We start from the raw sequence: 16,479 nt of genomic DNA, 5'->3' as shown, positions 1-16,479 counted from the left end.
TTAACAAGACAGTTTAAATGCCCCTTGGAAGAGACGTGCAGTTCGCAGTAGCTTAACAAGACGGTTTAAATGCCCCTTGGAAGAGCGGTGGAGGTCGCAGTAGCTTAACAAGACTGTTTAACTGCCCCTTGAAAGAGACGTGCAGGTAAAAGTAGCTTAACAAGACGGTTTAAATGCCACTTGGAAGAGACGTGCAGATCGCAGTAGCTTAACAAGACGGTTTAAATGCCCCTTGGAAGAGACGTGCAGGTCGCAGTAGCTTAACAAGACAGTTTAAATGTCCCTTGGAAGAGCGGTGAAGGTCGCGTTAGCTTAACAAGACAGTTTAAATGCCCCTTGAAAGAGACGTGCTGGTCGCAGTAGCTTAACAAGACAGTTTAAATGCCCCTTGGAAGTGCGGTGAAGGTCACAGTAGCTTAACAAGATGGTTTAAATGCACTTTGGAAGAGACATGCAGGTCACAGCTGCTTAACAAGACGGTTTAAATGCCCCTTGGAAGAGACGTGGAGGTCGCAGTAGCTTAACAAGACGTTTTAAATGCCCCTTGGAAGAGACATGCAGTTCGCAGTAGCTTAACAAGACTGTTTAAATGCCCCTTAGAAGAGACGCGCAGTTCTCCGAAGCTAAACAAGACAGTTTAAATGCCCCTTGGAAGAGACGTGCAGGTCGCAGTAGCTTAACAAGATGGTTTAAATGCCCCTTGGAAGAGCGTTGGAGGTCGCAGTAGCTTAAGAAGACAGTTTAAATGCCCCTTGGAAGAGACGTGCAGGTCGCAGGAGCTTAACAAGAGGGTTTAAATGCCCTTTGGAAGAGGCTTGCAGGTCGCAGTAGCTTACCAAAACGATTTAAATGCCCCTTGTAAGAGACGTGCAGGTCGCAGTAGCTTAACAAGACAGTTTAAATGCACCTTGGAAGAGCGGTGGAGGTCGCAGTAGCCTACCAAGACGGTTTAAATGCCCCTTGGACGAGACGTGCAGGTCGCAGTAGCTTAACAAGACAGTTTAAATGCCCCTTGGAAGAGCGGTGGGGGTCGCAGTAGCTTAACAAGACAGTTTAAATGCCCCTTGGAAGAGACGTACAGGTTGAAGTAGCTTAATAAGACGGTTTAAATGCCTCTTGGAAGAGATGTGCAGGTCGCAGTAGCTTAATAAGATGTTTTAAATGCCCCTTGGAAGATAGGAGGAGGTCGCAGTAGCTTAACAAGACAGTTTAAATGACCCTTGGAAGAGACGTGCAGGTCGCAGTAGCTTAACAAGACGGTTTAAATGACACTTGGAAGAGACGTGCAGGTCGCAGTAGCTTAACAAGACAGTTTAAATGCCCCTTGGAAGAGTGGTGGAGGTCGCAGTAGCTTAACAAGACAGTTTAAATGCCCCTTGGAATAGACATGCAGGTCGCAGTAGCTTAATAAGACGGTTTAAATGCCTCTTGGAAGAGAGGTGGAGGTCGCAGTAGTTTAACAAGACAGTTTAAATGCCCCTTGGAAGAGACGTGCAGTTCGCAGTAGCTTAACAAGACGGTTTAAATGCCCCTTGGAAGAGCGGTGGAGGTCGCAGTAGCTTAACAAGACTGTTTAACTGCCCCTTGAAAGAGACGTGCAGGTAAAAGTAGCTTAACAAGACGGTTTAAATGCCACTTGGAAGAGACGTGCAGATCGCAGTAGCTTAACAAGACGGTTTAAATGCCCCTTGGAAGAGACGTGCAGGTCGCAGTAGCTTAACAAGACAGTTTAAATGTCCCTTGGAAGAGCGGTGGAGGTCGCGTTAGCTTAACAAGACAGTTTAAATGCCCCTTGAAAGAGACGTGCAGGTCGCAGTAGCTTAACAAGACAGTTTAAATGCCCCTTGGAAGTGCGGTGAAGGTCACAGTAGCTTAACAAGATGGTTTAAATGCACTTTGGAAGAGACATGCAGGTCACAGCTGCTTAACAAGACGGTTTAAATGCCCCTTGGAAGAGACGTGGAGGTCGCAGTAGCTTAACAAGACGTTTTAAATGCCCCTTGGAAGAGACATGCAGGTCGCAGTAGCTTAACAAGACTGTTTAAATGCCCCTTAGAAGAGACGCGCAGTTCTCCGAAGCTAAACAAGACAGTTTAAATGCCCCTTGGAAGAGACATGCAGGTCGCAGTAGCTTAACAAGATGGTTTAAATGCCCCTTGGAAGAGCGTTGGAGGTCGCAGTAGCTTAATAAGACGGTTTAAATGCCCCTTGGAAAAGTGGTGGAGGTTACAGTAGCTTAACAAGACGGTTTAAATGCCCCTTGGAAGAGACGAGCAGGTCACAGTAGCTTAATAAGACGGTTTAAATCCCCCTTGGAAGAGACGTGCAGGTCGCAGTAGCTAAACAAGAGTGTTTAAATGCCCCTTGGAATAGGCTTGCAGGTCGCAGTAGCTTACCAAAACGATTTAAATGCCCCTTGTAAGAGACGTGCAGGTCGCAGTAGCTTAACAAGACAGTTTAAATGCACCTTGGAAGAGCGGTGGAGGTCGCAGTAGCTTAACAAGACAGTTTAAATGCCACTTGGAAGAAACATGCAGGTCGAAGCAGCTTAACAAGACTGTTTAAATGCCCCTTGGAAGAGACATGCAGGTCGCAGCAGCTTATAAAGACGTGCAGGTCGCAGTAGCTTAACAAGACGGTTTAAATGACCCTTGGAAGTGCGGTGGAGGTTGCAGTAGCTTAACAAGACAGTTTAAATGCCCCTTGGAATAGACATGCAGGTCGCAGTAGCTTAACAAGATGGCTTAAATGCCACTTTGAAGAGACGTGCAGGTAGCAGTGGCTTAACAAGACCGTTTAAATGCCCCTTGGAAGAGACGTGCAGGTCGCAGTAGCTTAACAAGACGGTTTAAATGCCCCTTGGAAGAGACGTGCAAGTCGCAGTAGCTTAAAAACACGGTATAAATGCGCCTTGGAAGAGACGTGCTGGTCACAGTAGCTTAACAAGACGGTTTAAATGCCCGTTGGAAGAGCGGTGGAGGTCGCAGTAGCTTAACAAGATGGTTTAAATGCCCCTTGGAAGAGACATGCAGGTCGCAGCAGCCTAAAAAGACGTGCAGATCGCAATAGCTTAACAAGACGGTTTAAATGCACCTTGTAAGAGACGTGCAGGTCGCAGTAGCTTAAAAAGACGGCTTAAATGCCCCGTGGAAAAGTGGTGGAGGTTACAGTAGCTTAAAAAGTTGGTTTAAATGCCCCTTGGAAGAGACGTGCAATTTACAGTAGCTTAACAAGACGGTTTAAATGCCCCTTGGAAGAGATGTGCAGGTCGCATTAGTTTAACAAGAGGGTTTAAATTCCCCTTGGAAAAGGCTTGCTGGTCGCAGTAGCTTACCAAGACGGTTTAAATGCCCCTTGGAAGAGACGTTCAGGTCTCAGTAGCTTAACAAGACGGTTTAAATGCCCCTTGGAAGAGAAGTGCAGGTCGCAGTAGCTTAGCAAGACGGTTTAAATGCCCCTTGGAAAAGTGGTGGAGGTTACAGTAGCTTAACAAGACGGTTTAAATGCCCCTTGGAAGAGACGAGCAGGTCAAAGTAGCTTAACAAGAAGGTTTAAATGCACCTTGGAAGAGACGTGCATGTCGCAGTAGCTTAATAAGACGGTTTAAATGCCCCTTGGAAAAGTGGTGGAGGTTACAGTAGCTTAACAAGACGGTTTAAATGCCCCTTGGAAGAGACGAGCAGGTCACAGTAGCTTAATAAGACGGTTTAAATCCCCCTTGGAAGAGACGTGCAGGTCGCAGTAGCTTAACAAGAGTGTTTAAATGCCCCTTGGAATAGGCTTGCAGGTCGCAGTAGCTTAACAAGACAGTTTAAATGCCCCTAGGAAGAGCGGTGGAGGTCGCAGTAGCTTAACAAGACAGTTTAAATGCCCCTTGGAAGAGACGTGCAGGTCGCAGTAGCTTAATAAGATGGTTTAAATGCCACTTGGAAGAGATGTGCAGGTCGCAGTAGCTTAATAAGATGGTTTAAATGCCACTTGGAAGAGACATGCAGGTCGCAGTAGCTTAATAGGATGGTTTAAATGCCCCTTAGAAGAGAGGTGGAGGTCGCCGTTGCTTAACAAGACAGTTTAAATGTCCCTTGGAAGAGACGTGCAGGTCGCAGTAGCTTAACAAGAGGGTTTCAATGCCCCTTTCAAGAGACGTGCAGGTTGCAGGCGCTTAACAAGAGGGTTTAAATGCCCCTTGGAAGAGACGTGCAGGTCGCAGTAGCTTAACAAGATGGTTTAAATGCCCATTGGAAGAGCGGTGGAGGTCGCAGTAGCTTAACAAGACGGTTTAAATGCCCCTTGGAAGAGACATGCAGGTCGCAGTAGCTTAACAAGACTGTTTAAATGCCCCTTGGAAGAGACGTGCAGGTCGCAGAGGCTTAACAAGACGGTTTAAATGCCCCTTGGAAGAGACGTGCAGGTCGCAGCAGCTTAACAAGACAGTTTAAAAGCCCCTTGGAAGAGACGTGCAAGTCGCAGTAGCTTAACAAGATGTTTTAAATGCCCCTTGGAAAAGTGGTGGAGGTTACAGTAGCTTAACAAGATGGTTTAATTGCGCCTTGGAAAAGACGATTAAGTCGCAGGAGCTTAAATAGAAGGTCTAAATGCGCCTTTGAAGAGAAGTGCAGGTCGCAGTACCATAACAAGACGGTTTAAATGCCCCTTGGAAGAGACGAGCAGGTCGCAGTAGCTTAGCAAGACGGTTTAAATGCCCCTTGGAAGAGACGTGCAGGTAGCAGTAGCTTAACAAGACGGTTTAAATCCCCCTTGGAAGAGACATGCAGGTCGCAGGATCTTAACAAGAGGGTTTAAATGCCCCTTAGAATAGGCTTGCAGGTCGCAGTAGCTTTACAAGACAGTTTAAATGCCCCATGGAAGAGACGTGCAGGTCACAGTAGCTTAATAAGATGGTTTAAATGCCCCTTGGAAGAGACATGCAGGTCGCAGTAGCTTAACAAGATGGTTTAAATACCCCGTGGAAAAGTGGTGGAGGTTACAGTAGCTTAACAAGACGGTTTAAATGCCCCTTGGAAGAGAAGTGCAAGTTACAGTAGCTTAACAAGACGGTTTAAATGTCCCTTGGAAGAGACGTGCAGGTCGCAGTAGGTTAACAACACGGTTTAAATGCCCCTTGGAAGAGCGGTGGAGGTCGCAGTAGCTTAACAAGACAGTTTAAATGCCCCTTGACAGAGATGAGCAGGTTGCAGTAGCTTAACAAGACTGTTTAAATGCCGCTTGGAAGTGCGGTGGAGGTCGCAGTAGCTTAACAAGATGGTTTAAATGCCCCTTGGAAGAGAAGTGCAGGTCGCAGCAGCTTAACAAGACGGTTTAAATGACCCCTGGAAGAGACGTGCAGGTCGCAGTGGCTTAACAATATGGTTTAAATGCCCCATGAAAGAGACATGCAGGTCGCAGTAGCTTAACAAGACGGTTAAATGCCCGTTGTAAGAGACGTGCAGGTCGCAGCAGCTTAGCAAGACGGTTTAAATGCCCCTTGGAAAAGTGGTGGAGGTTACAGTAGATTAACAAGGCGGTTTAAATGCACCTTGGAAGAGACGAGCAGGTCGCAGTAGCTTATAAAGACGATTTAAATGCACCTTGGAAGAGACGTGCAGGTCGAAGTAGCTTAAAAAGACAGTTTAAATGCCCCTAGGAAGAGCGGTGGAGGTCGCAGTAGCTTAACAAGACAGTTTAAATGCCCCTTGGAAGAGACGTGCAGGTCGCAGTAGCTTAATAAGATGGTTTAAATGCCACTTGGAAGAGATGTGCAGGTCGCAGTAGCTTAATAGGATGGTTTAAATGCCCCTTAGAAGAGAGGTGGAGGTCGCAGTTGCTTAACAAGACAGTTTAAATGCCCCTTGAAAGAGACGTGCAGGTCGCAGTAGCTTAACAAGAGGGTTTAAATGCCCCTTTCAAGAGACGTGCAGGTTGCAGGCGCTTAACAAGAGGGTTTAAATGCCCCTTGGAAGAAACGTGCAGGTCACAGTAGCTTAACAAGATGGTTTAAATGCCCATTGGAAGAGCGGTGGAGGTCGCAGTAGCTTAACAAGACGGTTTAAATGCCCCTTGGAAGAGACATGCAGGTCGCAGTAGCTTAACAAGACTGTTTAAATGCCCCTTGGAAGAGACGTGCAGGTCGCAGAGGCTTAACAAGACGGTTTAAATGCCCCTTGGAAGAGACGTGCAGGTCGCAGTAGCTTAACAAGACAGTTTAAAAGCCCCTTGGAAGAGACGTGCAAGTCGCAGTAGCTTAACAAGACGGTTTAAATACCCCGTGGAAAAGTGGTGGAGGTTACAGTAGCTTAACAAGACGGTTTAAATGCCCCTTGGAAGAGAAGTGCAAGTTACAGTAGCTTAACAAGACGGTTTAAATGTCCCTTGGAAGAGACGTGCAGGTCGCAGTAGGTTAACAACACGGTTTAAATGCCCCTTGGAAGAGCGGTGGAGGTCGCAGTAGCTTAACAAGACAGTTTAAATGCCCCTTGACAGAGATGAGCAGGTTGCAGTAGCTTAACAAGACTGTTTAAATGCCGCTTGGAAGTGCGGTGGAGGTCTCAGTAGCTTAACAAGATGGTTTAAATGCCCCTTGGAAGAGAAGTGCAGGTCGCAGCAGCTTAACAAGACGGTTTAAATGACCCCTGGAAGAGACGTGCAGGTCGCAGTGGCTTAACAAGATGGTTTAAATGCCCCATGAAAGAGACATGCAGGTCGCAGTAGCTTAACAAGACGGTTAAATGCCCGTTGGAAGAGACGTGCAGGTCGCAGCAGCTTAGCAAGACGGTTTAAATGCCCCTTGGAAAAGTGGTGGAGGTTACAGTAGATTAACAAGGCGGTTTAAATGCACCTTGGAAGAGACGAGCAGGTCGCAGTAGCTTATAAAGACGATTTAAATGCACCTTGGAAGAGACGTGCAGGTCGAAGTAGCTTAAAAAGACAGTTTAAATGCCCCTAGGAAGAGCGGTGGAGGTCGCAGTAGCTTAACAAGACAGTTTAAATGCCCCTTGGAAGAGACGTGCAGGTCGCAGTAGCTTAATAAGATGGTTTAAATGCCACTTGGAAGAGATGTGCAGGTCGCAGTAGCTTAATAGGATGGTTTAAATGCCCCTTAGAAGAGAGGTGGAGGTCGCAGTTGCTTAACAAGACAGTTTAAATGCCCCTTGAAAGAGACGTGCAGGTCGCAGTAGCTTAACAAGAGGGTTTAAATGCCCCTTTCAAGAGACGTGCAGGTTGCAGGCGCTTAACAAGAGGGTTTAAATGCCCCTTGGAAGAAACGTGCAGGTCACAGTAGCTTAACAAGATGGTTTAAATGCCCATTGGAAGAGCGGTGGAGGTCGCAGTAGCTTAACAAGACGGTTTAAATGCCCCTTGGAAGAGACATGCAGGTCGCAGTAGCTTAACAAGACTGTTTAAATGCCCCTTGGAAGAGACGTGCAGGTCGCAGAGGCTTAACAAGACGGTTTAAATGCCCCTTGGAAGAGACGTGCAGGTCGCAGTAGCTTAACAAGACAGTTTAAAAGCCCCTTGGAAGAGACGTGCAAGTCGCAGTAGCTTAACAAGACGGTTTAAATACCCCGTGGAAAAGTGGTGGAGGTTACAGTAGCTTAACAAGACGGTTTAAATGCCCCTTGGAAGAGAAGTGCAAGTTACAGTAGCTTAACAAGACGGTTTAAATGTCCCTTGGAAGAGACGTGCAGGTCGCAGTAGGTTAACAACACGGTTTAAATGCCCCTTGGAAGAGCGGTGGAGGTCGCAGTAGCTTAACAAGACAGTTTAAATGCCCCTTGACAGAGATGAGCAGGTTGCAGTAGCTTAACAAGACTGTTTAAATGCCGCTTGGAAGTGCGGTGGAGGTCGCAGTAGCTTAACAAGATGGTTTAAATGCCCCTTGGAAGAGACGTGCAGGTCGCAGTAGCTTAACAAGACGGTTTAAATGACCCCTGGAAGAGACGTGCAGGTCGCAGTGGCTTAACAAGATGGTTTAAATGCCCCTTGGAAGAGTGGTGGAGGTCGCAGTAGCTTAACAAGACAGTTTAAATGCCCCTTGGAATAGACATGCAGGTCGCAGTAGCTTAATAAGACGGTTTAAATGCCTCTTGGAAGAGAGGTGGAGGTCGCAGTAGTTTAACAAGACAGTTTAAATGCCCCTTGGAAGAGACGTGCAGTTCGCAGTAGCTTAACAAGACGGTTTAAATGCCCCTTGGAAGAGCGGTGGAGGTCGCAGTAGCTTAACAAGACTGTTTAACTGCCCCTTGAAAGAGACGTGCAGGTAAAAGTAGCTTAACAAGACGGTTTAAATGCCACTTGGAAGAGACGTGCAGATCGCAGTAGCTTAACAAGACGGTTTAAATGCCCCTTGGAAGAGACGTGCAGGTCGCAGTAGCTTAACAAGACAGTTTAAATGTCCCTTGGAAGAGCGGTGGAGGTCGCGTTAGCTTAACAAGACAGTTTAAATGCCCCTTGAAAGAGACGTGCAGGTCGCAGTAGCTTAACAAGACAGTTTAAATGCCCCTTGGAAGTGCGGTGAAGGTCACAGTAGCTTAACAAGATGCTTTAAATGCACTTTGGAAGAGACATGCAGGTCACAGCTGCTTAACAAGACGGTTTAAATGCCCCTTGGAAGAGACGTGGAGGTCGCAGTAGCTTAACAAGACGTTTTAAATGCCCCTTGGAAGAGACATGCAGGTCGCAGTAGCTTAACAAGACTGTTTAAATGCCCCTTAGAAGAGACGCGCAGTTCTCCGAAGCTAAACAAGACAGTTTAAATGCCCCTTGGAAGAGACATGCAGGTCGCAGTAGCTTAACAAGATGGTTTAAATGCCCCTTGGAAGAGCGTTGGAGGTCGCAGTAGCTTAAGAAGACAGTTTAAATGCCCCTTGGAAGAGACGTGCAGGTCGCAGGAGCTTAACAAGAGGGTTTAAATGCCCTTTGGAAGAGGCTTGCAGGTCGCAGTAGCTTACCAAAACGATTTAAATGCCCCTTGTAAGAGACGTGCAGGTCGCAGTAGCTTAACAAGACAGTTTAAATGCACCTTGGAAGAGCGGTGGAGGTCGCAGTAGCTTAACAAGACAGTTTAAATGCCACTTGGAAGAAACATGCAGGTCGAAGCAGCTTAACAAGACTGTTTAAATGCCCCTTGGAAGAGACATGCAGGTCGCAGCAGCTTATAAAGACGTGCAGGTCGCAGTAGCTTAACAAGACGGTTTAAATGACCCTTGGAAGTGCGGTGGAGGTTGCAGTAGCTTAACAAGACAGTTTAAATGCCCCTTGGAATAGACATGCAGGTCGCAGTAGCTTAACAAGATGGCTTAAATGCCACTTTGAAGAGACGTGCAGGTAGCAGTGGCTTAACAAGACCGTTTAAATGCCCCTTGGAAGAGACGTGCAGGTCGCAGTAGCTTAACAAGACGGTTTAAATGCCCCTTGGAAGAGACGTGCAAGTCGCAGTAGCTTAAAAACACGGTATAAATGCGCCTTGGAAGAGACGTGCTGGTCACAGTAGCTTAACAAGACGGTTTAAATGCCCCTTGGAAGAGCGGTGGAGGTCGCAGTAGCTTAACAAGATGGTTTAAATGCCCCTTGGAAGAGACATGCAGGTCGCAGCAGCCTAAAAAGACGTGCAGATCGCAATAGCTTAACAAGACGGTTTAAATGCACCTTGTAAGAGACGTGCAGGTCGCAGTAGCTTAAAAAGACGGCTTAAATGCCCCGTGGAAAAGTGGTGGAGGTTACAGTAGCTTAACAAGTTGGTTTAAATGCCCCTTGGAAGAGACGTGCAATTTACAGTAGCTTAACAAGACGGTTTAAATGCCCCTTGGAAGAGATGTGCAGGTCGCATTAGTTTAACAAGAGGGTTTAAATTCCCCTTGGAAAAGGCTTGCTGGTCGCAGTAGCTTACCAAGACGGTTTAAATGCCCCTTGGAAGAGACGTTCAGGTCTCAGTAGCTTAACAAGACGGTTTAAATGCCCGTTGGAAGAGAAGTGCAGGTCGCAGTAGCTTAGCAAGACGGTTTAAATGCCCCTTGGAAAAGTGGTGGAGGTTACAGTAGCTTAACAAGACGGTTTAAATGCCCCTTGGAAGAGACGAGCAGGTCAAAGTAGCTTAACAAGAAGGTTTAAATGCACCTTGGAAGAGACGTGCATGTCGCAGTAGCTTAATAAGACGGTTTAAATGCCCCTTGGAAAAGTGGTGGAGGTTACAGTAGCTTAACAAGACGGTTTAAATGCCCCTTGGAAGAGACGAGCAGGTCACAGTAGCTTAATAAGACGGTTTAAATCCCCCTTGGAAGAGACGTGCAGGTCGCAGTAGCTTAACAAGAGTGTTTAAATGCCCCTTGGAATAGGCTTGCAGGTCGCAGTAGCTTAACAAGACAGTTTAAATGCCCCTAGGAAGAGCGGTGGAGGTCGCAGTAGCTTAACAAGACAGTTTAAATGCCCCTTGGAAGAGACGTGCAGGTCGCAGTAGCTTAATAAGATGGTTTAAATGCCACTTGGAAGAGATGTGCAGGTCGCAGTAGCTTAATAAGATGGTTTAAATGCCACTTGGAAGAGACATGCAGGTCGCAGTAGCTTAATAGGATGGTTTAAATGCCCCTTAGAAGAGAGGTGGAGGTCGCCGTTGCTTAACAAGACAGTTTAAATGTCCCTTGGAAGAGACGTGCAGGTCGCAGTAGCTTAACAAGAGGGTTTCAATGCCCCTTTCAAGAGACGTGCAGGTTGCAGGCGCTTAACAAGAGGGTTTAAATGCCCCTTGGAAGAGACGTGCAGGTCGCAGTAGCTTAACAAGATGGTTTAAATGCCCATTGGAAGAGCGGTGGAGGTCGCAGTAGCTTAACAAGACGGTTTAAATGCCCCTTGGAAGAGACATGCAGGTCGCAGTAGCTTAACAAGACTGTTTAAATGCCCCTTGGAAGAGACGTGCAGGTCGCAGAGGCTTAACAAGACGGTTTAAATGCCCCTTGGAAGAGACGTGCAGGTCGCAGCAGCTTAACAAGACAGTTTAAAAGCCCCTTGGAAGAGACGTGCACGTCGCAGTAGCTTAACAAGATGTTTTAAATGCCCCTTGGAAAAGTGGTGGAGGTTACAGTAGCTTAACAAGATGGTTTAATTGCGCCTTGGAAAAGACGATTAAGTCGCAGGAGCTTAAATAGAAGGTCTAAATGCGCCTTTGAAGAGAAGTGCAGGTCGCAGTACCATAACAAGACGGTTTAAATGCCCCTTGGAAGAGACGAGCAGGTCGCAGTAGCTTAGCAAGACGGTTTAAATGCCCCTTGGAAGAGACGTGCAGGTAGCAGTAGCTTAACAAGACGGTTTAAATCCCCCTTGGAAGAGACATGCAGGTCGCAGGATCTTAACAAGAGGGTTTAAATGCCCCTTAGAATAGGCTTGCAGGTCGCAGTAGCTTAACAAGACAGTTTAAATGCCCCATGGAAGAGACGTGCAGGTCACAGTAGCTTAATAAGATGGTTTAAATGCCCCTTGGAAGAGACATGCAGGTCGCAGTAGCTTAACAAGATGGTTTAAATACCCCGTGGAAAAGTGGTGGAGGTTACAGTAGCTTAACAAGACGGTTTAAATGCCCCTTGGAAGAGAAGTGCAAGTTACAGTAGCTTAACAAGACGGTTTAAATGTCCCTTGGAAGAGACGTGCAGGTCGCAGTAGGTTAACAACACGGTTTAAATGCCCCTTGGAAGAGCGGTGGAGGTCGCAGTAGCTTAACAAGACAGTTTAAATGCCCCTTGACAGAGATGAGCAGGTTGCAGTAGCTTAACAAGACTGTTTAAATGCCGCTTGGAAGTGCGGTGGAGGTCGCAGTAGCTTAACAAGATGGTTTAAATGCCCCTTGGAAGAGAAGTGCAGGTCGCAGCAGCTTAACAAGACGGTTTAAATGACCCCTGGAAGAGACGTGCAGGTCGCAGTGGCTTAACAATATGGTTTAAATGCCCCATGAAAGAGACATGCAGGTCGCAGTAGCTTAACAAGACGGTTAAATGCCCGTTGTAAGAGACGTGCAGGTCGCAGCAGCTTAGCAAGACGGTTTAAATGCCCCTTGGAAAAGTGGTGGAGGTTACAGTAGATTAACAAGGCGGTTTAAATGCACCTTGGAAGAGACGAGCAGGTCGCAGTAGCTTATAAAGACGATTTAAATGCACCTTGGAAGAGACGTGCAGGTCGAAGTAGCTTAAAAAGACAGTTTAAATGCCCCTAGGAAGAGCGGTGGAGGTCGCAGTAGCTTAACAAGACAGTTTAAATGCCCCTTGGAAGAGACGTGCAGGTCGCAGTAGCTTAATAAGATGGTTTAAATGCCACTTGGAAGAGATGTGCAGGTCGCAGTAGCTTAATAGGATGGTTTAAATGCCCCTTAGAAGAGAGGTGGAGGTCGCAGTTGCTTAACAAGACAGTTTAAATGCCCCTTGAAAGAGACGTGCAGGTCGCAGTAGCTTAACAAGAGGGTTTAAATGCCCCTTTCAAGAGACGTGCAGGTTGCAGGCGCTTAACAAGAGGGTTTAAATGCCCCTTGGAAGAAACGTGCAGGTCACAGTAGCTTAACAAGATGGTTTAAATGCCCATTTTAAGAGCGGTGGAGGTCGCAGTAGCTTAACAAGACGGTTTAAATGCCCCTTGGAAGAGACATGCAGGTCGCAGTAGCTTAACAAGACTGTTTAAATGCCTCTTGGAAGAGACGTGCAGGTCGCAGAGGCTTAACAAGACGGTTTAAATGCCCCTTGGAAGAGACGTGCAGGTCGCAGTAGCTTAACAAGACAGTTTAAAAGCCCCTTGGAAGAGACGTGCAAGTCGCAGTAGCTTAACAAGACGGTTTAAATACCCCGTGGAAAAGTGGTGGAGGTTACAGTAGCTTAACAAGACGGTTTAAATGCCCCTTGGAAGAGAAGTGCAAGTTACAGTAGCTTAACAAGACGGTTTAAATGTCCCTTGGAAGAGACGTGCAGGTCGCAGTAGGTTAACAACACGGTTTAAATGCCCCTTGGAAGAGCGGTGGAGGTCGCAGTAGCTTAACAAGACAGTTTAAATGCCCCTTGACAGAGATGAGCAGGTTGCAGTAGCTTAACAAGACTGTTTAAATGCCGCTTGGAAGTGCGGTGGAGGTCTCAGTAGCTTAACAAGATGGTTTAAATGCCCCTTGGAAGAGAAGTGCAGGTCGCAGCAGCTTAACAAGACGGTTTAAATGACCCCTGGAAGAGACGTGCAGGTCGCAGTGGCTTAACAAGATGGTTTAAATGCCCCATGAAAGAGACATGCAGGTCGCAGTAGCTTAACAAGACGGTTAAATGCCCGTTGGAAGAGACGTGCAGGTCGCAGCAGCTTAGCAAGACGGTTTAAATGCCCCTTGGAAAAGTGGTGGAGGTTACAGTAGATTAACAAGGCGGTTTAAATGCACCTTGGAAGAGACGAGCAGGTCGCAGTAGCTTATAAAGACGATTTAAATGCACCTTGGAAGAGACGTGCAGGTCGAAGTAGCTTAAAAAGACAGTTTAAATGCCCCTAGGAAGAGCGGTGGAGGTCGCAGTAGCTTAACAAGACAGTTTAAATGCCCCTTGGAAGAGACGTGCAGGTCGTAGTAGCTTAATAAGATGGTTTAAATGCCACTTGGAAGAGATGTGCAGGTCGCAGTAGCTTAATAGGATGGTTTAAATGCCCCTTAGAAGAGAGGTGGAGGTCGCAGTTGCTTAACAAGACAGTTTAAATGCCCCTTGAAAGAGACGTGCAGGTCGCAGTAGCTTAACAAGAGGGTTTAAATGCCCCTTTCAAGGGACGTGCAGGTTGCAGGCGCTTAACAAGAGGGTTTAAATGCCCCTTGGAAGAAACGTGCAGGTCACAGTAGCTTAACAAGATGGTTTAAATGCCCATTGGAAAAGCGGTGGAGGTCGCAGTAGCTTAACAAGACGGTTTAAATGCCCCTTGGAAGAGACATGCAGGTCGCAGTAGCTTAACAAGACTGTTTAAATGCCCCTTGGAAGAGACGTGCAGGTCGCAGAGGCTTAACAGGACGGTTTAAATGCCCCTTGGAAGAGACGTGCAGGTCGCAGTAGCTTAACAAGACAGTTTAAAAGCCCCTTGGAAGAGACGTGCAAGTCGCAGTAGCTTAACAAGATGTTTTAAATGCCCCTTGGAAAAGTGGTGGAGGTTACAGTAGCTTAACAAGATGGTTTAATTGCGCCTTGGAAAAGACGATTAAGTAGCAGGAGCTTAAAAAGAAGGTTTAAATGCGCCTTTGAAGAGAAGTGCAGGTCGCAGTACCATAACAAGACGGTTTAAATGCCCCTTGGAAGAGACGAGCAGGTCGCAGTAGCTTAGCAAGACGGTTTAAATGCCCCTTGGAAGAGACGTGCAGGTAGCAGTAGCTTAACAAGACGGTTTAAATCCCCCTTGGAAGAGACATGCAGGTCGCAGGATCTTAACAAGAGGGTTTAAATGCCCCTTAGAATAGGCTTGCAGGTCGCAGTAGCTTAACAAGACAGTTTAAATGCCCCATGGAAGAGACATGCAGGTCGCAGTAGCTTAATAAGACGGTTTAAATGCCCCTTGGAAGAGACATGCAGGTCGCAGTAGCTTAACAAGATGGTTTAAATGCCCCTTGGAAGAGACGTGCAGGTCGCAGTAGCTTAACAAGACGGTTTAAATACCCCGTGGAAAAGTGGTGGAGGTTACAGTAGCTTAACAAGACGGTTTAAATGCCCCTTGGAAGAGAAGTGCAAGTTGCAGTAGCTTAACAAGATGGTTTAAATGCCCCTTGGAAGAGACGTGCAGGTCGCAGTGGGTTAACAAAATGGTTTAAATGCCCCTTGGAAGAGCGGTGGAGGTCGCAGTAGCTAAACAAGACAGTTTAAATGCCACTTGACAGAGATGAGCAGGTCGCAGTAGCTTAACAAGACTGTTTAAATGCCCCTTGGAAGTGCGGTGGAGGTCGCAGTAGCTTAACAAGATGGTTTAAATGCCCCTTGGAAGAGAAGTGCAGGTCGCAGCAGCTTAACAAGATGGTTTAAATGACCCCTGGAAGAGACGTGCAGGTTGCAGTAGCTTAACAAGACGGTTAAATGCCCCTTGGAAGAGACGTGCAGGTCGCAGCAGCTTAGCAAGACGGTTTAAATGCCCCTTGGAAAAGTGGTGGAGGTTACAGTAGATTAACAAGGCGGTTTAAATGCACCTTGGAAGAGTCGAGCTGGTCGCAGTAGCTTATAAAGACGATTTAAATGCACCTTGGAAGAGACGTGCAGGTCGCAGTAGCTTAAAAAGATGGTTTAAATGCTCCTTGGAAGAGATATGCAGGTCGCAGTAGCTTAACAAGACCGTTTTAATGCCCCTTAGAAGAGGCTTGCAGGTCGCAGTAGCTTAACAAGACGGTTCAAATGCCCCTTGGAAGAGACGTGCAGGTCGCAGTAGCTTAACAAGACGATTTAAATCCCACTTGGAAGAGATGTGCAGGTCGCAGTAGCTTAACAAGAGGGTTTAAATGCCCCTTGGAATAGGCTTGCTGGTCGCAGTAGCTTACCAAGACGGTTTAAATGCCCCTTGGAAGAGATGTGCAGGTCGCAGTAGATTAACAAGAGGGTTTAAATGCCCCTTGGAATAGGCTTGCTGGTCGCAGTAGCTTAGCAAGAAGGATTAAATGCCCCTTGGAAGAGACGTTCAGGTCGCAGTAGCTCAGCAAGACGGTTTAAATGCCCCTTGAAAGAGACGTGCAGGTCGCAGTAGCTTAACAAGACGGTTTAAATGCCCCTTGGAAAAGTGGTGGAGGTTACAGTAGCTTAAGAAGACAGTTTAAATGCTCCTTGGAAGAGACGAGCAGGTCACAGTAGCTTAACAAGATGGTTTAAATGCCCCTTGGAAGAGACGTGCAGGTCGTAGTAGCTTAACAGGACGTTTTAAATCCCCCTTGGAAGAGACGTGCAGGTCGCAGTAGCTTAACAAGACAGTTTAAGTGCGCCTTGGAAGAGATGTGCAGGTCGCAGTAGCTTAATAAGACGGTTTAAATGCCCCTTGGAAGAGAGGTGAAGGTCGCAGTAGCTTAACAAGACAGTTTAAATGCCCCTTGGAAGAGACGTGCAAGTCGCAGTAGCTTAACAAGAGGGTTTAAATGCCCCGTTCAAGAGACGTGCAGGTCGCATTAGCTTAAAAAGACGGTTTAAATGCCCCTTCGAAGAGACATGCAGGTCGCAGCAGCTTAAAAAGACGTGCAGGTCGCAGTAGCTTAACAAGACGGTTTAAATGCCCCTTGGAAGTGCGGTGGAGGTTGCAGTAGCTTAACAAGACAGTTTAAATGCCCCTTGGAATAGACATGCAGGTCGCAGTAGCTTAACAAGACGGCTTAAATGCCACTTTGAAGAGACGTGCAGGTAGCAGTGGCTTAACAAGACGGTTTAAATGCCCCTTGGAAGAGACGTGCAGGTCGCAGTAGCTTAACAAGACGGTTTAAATGCCCCTTGGAAGAGACGTGCAAGTCGCAGTAGCTTAAAAACACGGTTTAAATGC

The sequence above is a fragment of the Phyllobates terribilis genome, unplaced genomic scaffold (genome assembly GCF_046119375.1).
Source record: "Phyllobates terribilis strain yellow unplaced genomic scaffold, ASM4611937v1 Scaffold_15__1_contigs__length_34870131, whole genome shotgun sequence".
Taxonomy (NCBI): Eukaryota; Metazoa; Chordata; class Amphibia; order Anura; family Dendrobatidae; genus Phyllobates; species Phyllobates terribilis.
The sequence above is the reverse complement of the archived record's forward strand: the minus strand, read 5'-3'. Positions refer to the sequence as shown.